This window comes from Aegilops tauschii, chromosome 7 (genome assembly GCF_002575655.3).
Source record: "Aegilops tauschii subsp. strangulata cultivar AL8/78 chromosome 7, Aet v6.0, whole genome shotgun sequence".
NCBI lineage: Eukaryota > Viridiplantae > Streptophyta > Magnoliopsida > Poales > Poaceae > Aegilops > Aegilops tauschii.
Window position 1 is genome coordinate 387698278 of NC_053041.3, and position 5939 is coordinate 387704216.

Sequence of the window (5939 nt, forward strand, 5' to 3'; positions counted from 1 at the left end):
CTATGGCTGAGGCATAGGGAATGACTTTCATTCTCTCTCTATCTTTTGTCGTGGTCGGGCTTTGAGTCTTACTCAAATTCACACCTTACAATACAGGCAAGAAGTCCTTCCTTGGCTGATCCATTTTGAATTCCTTCAAAAACTTGTCAAGGTATGTACTCATTGAAAGTCTTATCAAGCGCCTTGATCTATCTCTATAGATTTTGATGCCCAATATGTAAGTAATTTCACCGAGGTATTTCATTGAAAAATTCTTATTCAAGTATCCTTTTATGCTATCCAGAAATTCTATATCATTTCCAATCAACAATATGTCATCCACATATAATATTAGAAATGCAGAGCTCCCACTCACTTTCTTGTAAATACAGGCTTCACCATAAGTCTGTATAAAACCATATGCTTTGATCACCTCATCAAAGCGTATATTCCAACTCCGAGATGCTTGCACCAGTCAATAGATGGATCGCTGGAGCTTCACACTTTGTTAGCACCTTTAGGATCGACAAAACCTTCTAGTTGCATCATATACAACTCTTCTTTAAGATATCCATTAAGGAATGCAGTTTTGACGTCCATTTGCCAGATTTCATAATCATAAAATGCGGCAATTGCTAACATGATTCGGTAGGACTTAAGCATCGCTAGTCTCATCGTAGTCAACCCCTTGAACTTGTCGAAAACATTTTTGTGATAAGTCGAGCTTTGTAGACAGTGACATTACTATCAGCGTCAGTCTTCTTCTTGAAGATCCATTTATTCTCAATGGCTTGTCGATCATCGGGCAAGTCCACCAAAGTCCACACTTTGTTCTCATACATGGATCCTATGTCAGATTTCATGGTCTCAAGCCGTCTGTCGCAATCTGGGCTCATCATAGCTTCTTCATAGTTCATAGGTTCGCCGTGGTCTAATAACATGACTTCTAGGACAGGATTACCATACCACTCTGGTGCGGAACATGTTCTGGTCGACCTACGAAGTTCTGTAGTAACTTGATCTAAATTTTCATGATCATCATCATTAGCTTCCTCTCTAGTTGGTGTAGGCATCACGGGAACGGTTTTCTCTGATGTGCCACTTTCCAATTTGAGAGAAGGTACAACTACCTCATCAAGTTCTACTTTCCTCCCACTCACTTCTTTCGAGAGAAAACTCCTTCTCTAGAAAGGACCCATTCTTAGTAACAAAGATCTTGCCTTCAGATCTGTGGTAGAAGGTGTACCCAATAGTTTCTTTAGGGTATCCTATGAAGATGCACTTCTCCGATTTAGGTTCGAGCTTATCAAGCTGAAGCCTTTTGACATAAGCATCGCATCCCCAAACTTTAAGAAATGACAACTTAGGTTTCTTGCCAAACCACAGTTCATACGGTGTCATCTCAACGGATTTAGACGGTGCCCTATTTAACGTGAATGCGGTTGTCTCTAATGCATAACCCCAAAACGATAGTGGTAAATCGGTAAGAGACATCATAGAACGCACCATATCTAATAAAGTACAGTTACGACGTTCGGACACAATTACACTATGGTGTTCCAGGTGGCGTGAGTTGTGAAACAATTCCACATTGTTTTAAATGAAGGCCAAACTCGTAACTCAAATATTCGCCTCCACGATCAGATCGTAGAAACTTTATTTTCTTGTTACGATGATTCTCCACTTCACTCTGAAGTTCTTTGAACTTTTCAAATGTTTCAGACTTGTGTTTCATCAAGTAGATATACCCATACCTACTCAAATCATCTGTGAAGGTCAGAAAATAACGATACCCGCCGTGTTCCTCAACACTCATCGGACCGCATACATCGGTATGTATTATTTCCAATAAGTCATTAGCTCGCTCCATTGTTCCAGAGAATTTTAGTCATCTTGCCCATGAGGCATGGTTCACAAGTATCAAATGATTCATAATCAAGTGATTCCAAAAGTCCATCTGCACGGAGTTTCTTCATGCGCTTTACACCAATATGACCTTAACGGCAGTGCCACAAGTATGTTGCACTATCATTATAAATTTTGCATCTTTTGGCATCAATATTATGAATATTTGTATCACTAGGATCGAGATTCTATAAACCATTCACATTGGTTGTATGACCATAGAAGGTTTTATTCATGTAAATAGAACAACAATTATTCTCTAACTTAAATGAATAACCGTATTGCAATAAACATGATCTAATCATATTCATGCTCAATGCAAAACACCAAACAACATTTATTTAGGCTTAACACTAATCCCGAAGGTTGCGGGAGTGTACGATGGTGATCATATCAATCTTGGAAACACTTCCAACACACATCGTCACCTCGCCTTTTACTAGTCTATGTTTATTCTGCAACTCTTGTTTCGAGTTACTAATCTTAGCAACTGAACCGATATCAAATACCCAGGGGCTACTACGAATACTAGTAATGTACACATCAATAACATGTATATCAAATATACCTTTGTTCACTTTTCCATCTTCTTATCCGCCAAGTATTTGGGGTAGTTCCGCTTCCAGTGACCATTCCCTTTGCAGTAGAAGCACTCAGTTTTAGGCTTGGGTCTAGCTTTGGGCTTCTTCCCGGGAGTGGCAACTTGCTTGCCATTCTTCTTGAAGTTCCCTTTCTTTCCCTTTCCCTTTTTCTTGAAACTAGTGGTCTTTATTAACCATCAACACTTGATGCTCTTTCTTGATTTCTACCTTCGCCGATTTCAGTATCGCGAAGAGCTCGGAAATTGTTTTAGTCATTCCTTGCGTATTATAGTTCATCACGAAGCTCTAGTAGCTCGGTGATAGTGACTAGAGAACTCTGTCAATCACTATCTTATCTGGAAGATTAACTCCCACTTGATTCAATTAATTGTAGTACCCAGACATTCTGAGTACATGCTCACTGGCTGAGCTATTCTCCTGCATCTTGTAGGCAAAGTACTTGTTAGAGGTCTCATACCTCTCAACACGGGCATAAGTCTGAAATACCAATTTCAGCTCTTGGAACATCTCATATGTTCCATGGCATTCAAAATGTCTTTGGAGCCCCGATTTTAAGCCGTAAAGCATGGCACACTAAACTATCAAGTAGTCATCAGAACGAGCTTTGCCAAACGTTCATAACGTCTGCATCAGCTCCTATAACAGGTCTGTCACCTAGCGGTGCATTAAGGACATAATACTTCTGTGCAGCAATGAGGATAATCCTCAGATTATGGACCTAGTCCGCATTATTGCTACCATCATCTTTCAACTTAGTTTTCTCTAGGAACATATTAAAAAATAGGGGAGCTACATCGCGAGCTATCGATCTACAACATAGATATGCAAATACTACCAGGACTAAGTTCATGATAAATTAAGTTCAAGTAATCAAATTACTAATGAACTCCCACTTAAATCAACATCCCTCAAGTTGTCTAAGTGATACATGATCCATATCAACTAACCCATGTCCGATCATCACGTGAGATGGGGTAGTCATCAATGGTGAAGATCTCTATGTTGATCATATGTACTATATGACTCATGCTCGACCTTTCGGTCTCGAGTGTTCTGAAACCATGTCTGTACATGCTAGGCTCGTCAAGTTTAACCCCAGTATTCTGCATGTGCAAAATTGTCTTACACCCGTTGTATGTGAACGTAGAGTCTATCACACCCGATCATCACGAGGTGCTTTGAAACGACGAACTTTGGCAATGGTGCATACTCGGGGAGAACACTTTTACCTTGAAATTTAGTGAAGGGATAATCTTATAATGCTACTGCCGTTCTAAGCAAAATAAGATGCATAAAAGATAAACATCACATACAATCAAAATATGTGACATGATATGGCCATCATCATCTTGTGCTTTTGCTCTCCATCTCCAAAGCATCGTCATGATCTCCATCGTCACCGGCTCGACACCTTGATCTCCATCGTTGCGTCGGGGTCGTCTCACCAATTATTGCTTCTACAACTATTGCTAACGTGTAGCGATAAAGTAAAGCAATTACATGGCGTTTGCACTTCATACAATAAAGAGACAATCCTAAGGCTCCTGCCGTTTGTCGATATTACAAAACATGATCATCTCATACATCAACATATATCACATCACGTCTTGACCATATCACATCACAACATGCCCTACAAAAACAAGTTAGACGTCCTTTACTTTGTTGTTGCAAGTTTTACGTGGCTGCTACATGCTTCTAGCAAGAACCGTTCTTACCTACGCAGAAACCACAACAGTGATCATCAAGTTTGTTGTTTTAACCTTCTTCAAGGACCGGCCGTAGCCAAATTCGATTCAGCTAAAGTAGGAGAAATAGACACCTGCCAGCCACCTTTATGCAAAACTAGTTGCATGTCAGTCGGTGGAACCGGTCTCATGTGCGTGGACATGTAAGGTTGGTCCGGGCCGCTTCATCCCACGATACCGCCGAATCAAAATAAGACATTGGTGGTAAGTAGTATGACTATCACCGCCCACAACTCTTTGTGTTCTACTTGTGCATATCATCTACGCATAGACCTGGCTCGGATGCCACTCTTGGGAAACGATGCATGGAAAACAAAGAAAATTCTACGCACATGCAAGATCTATCCATGGAGATGCATAGCAACAAGGGGGGAGTGTATCTACGTACCCTCGTAGATCGTAAGTGGAAGCGTTTAACAACGTGGTTGATATAGTCGAACTTTCTTCGCGATCCAACCGATCAAGTACCGAACGTACAACACCTCCGCGTTCAGCACATGTTCAGCTCGGTGACGTCCTCTGCCTTCTTGATCCAGCAAGATGGCGAGGTAGTGGATGAGTTCTGGCAGCACGACAGCATGGTGACGGTGATGGTGAAGTGATCTTCGCAGGGCTTCGCCTAAGCACTACGAAAATATGACCGGGGGTGTAAACGGTGGAGGGGAGCGCCGCACACGGCTAAGCAATTGATCTGGGTGTGCTAGGCGCCCACCTCCCACATATATATAGGTGGGGGAGGAGGGAGCAGACAGGAGGTGCCCCAAGTAGGCCGAATCCTACTTGGGGTTCCTTCCCAAGTGGCGCCCCCTTGCCATGTATAGGTGCGGGGGAAAGGCATGGGACGGAGCCCCCCCTTCCTTTCTCCCATGAGAGGGGAAGGCAGGAGGGGCTAGCCCTCCCCCTTTCCTTTCCTAGGGCTGGCCGACCAGGGAGAGGGGCGACCAGCCCCCTGTGGGCTGGTCTGTCCCTCCCTTGGCCCATTAAGCCCATATACCTACCGGGGGTGTCTGGAACCCCTTCCGGTGACCCGATGGCTACCCGGTGCATCCCAAAACCCTTCCGGTGTCCGAATACCATCGTACTATATATCAATTTTTACTTCTCGACCATTTCGAGACTCCTCGTCATGTCCGTTATCTCATCCGGGACTCCGAACAACATTCGGTCACCAAATCATATAACTCATATAACACTTTATTGTCAACGAACGTTAAGCGTGCGGACCCTACAGGTTCGAGAACTTTGTAGACATGACCGAGACACCTCTCCGGTCAATAACCAATAGCGGAACCTGGATGCCCATATTGGCTCCTACATATTCTACGAAGATCTTTATCGGTCAAACCGTTATGACAACATACATAATTCCCTTTGTCCATCGGTATGTTACTTGCCCGAGATTCGATCGCGGTATCTCTATACCTAGTTTAATCTTGTTACTGGCAAGTCTCTTTACTCGTTCCGTAATACATCACCTTGTAACTAACTCCTTAGTCATTTGCTTGCAAGCTTATGATGTGTATTACCGAGAGGGCCCAGAGATACCTCTCCGATACTCGGAGTGACAAATCCTAATCTCGATCTATGCCAACTCAACAAACACCTTTGGAGATACCTGTAGAGCATCTTTATGGTCACCTAGTTACGTTGTGACGTTTGATAGCACACAAGGTATTCCTCCGGTATCCGGGAGTTGCATAATCTC